The following is a 406-nucleotide window of genomic DNA, read 5'->3' as shown; positions in this document are numbered from 1 at the left end:
CCCAGCCTGGCGCCCGGAGAGCAGGTCCCTCGTCGCTCTAAGCTAGGACCCCCCAGCAGCCAGAGCTCTGGCTCGGCCATTTATTTACCATTTGTTCATGGCTCTCCGGGCAGGAGGAGCCAGGCCCCGGCGCCAGCCTCTCACGGGAGGACACTCCCACCGGCCCTCCCTCCCAGCGGACATTCCCTGGGGCCCCTCGGACTCCCTGCGCCCTCAGCCCAGCTGCTCCGACCTGGTGTCTGAAGGAAAACAACCGAAGACAGAGCTGTCTGCTAACCACTTACACGCTCTGCGGAAAAGCAGGGCAAGGCCAGGCTGCCAGGGCCTGGGGACCAAGAGGACTTCAATGTCCCCAGGCAGCTGCTGACAGGGAGGGGTGACAGCCCGCCCTCACAGGCAGCACCTG

This window comes from Myotis davidii, unplaced genomic scaffold (genome assembly GCF_000327345.1).
Source record: "Myotis davidii unplaced genomic scaffold, ASM32734v1 scaffold428, whole genome shotgun sequence".
In the NCBI taxonomy this organism is placed as follows: Eukaryota; Metazoa; Chordata; class Mammalia; order Chiroptera; family Vespertilionidae; genus Myotis; species Myotis davidii.
This window is presented reverse-complemented; position numbering follows the sequence as displayed.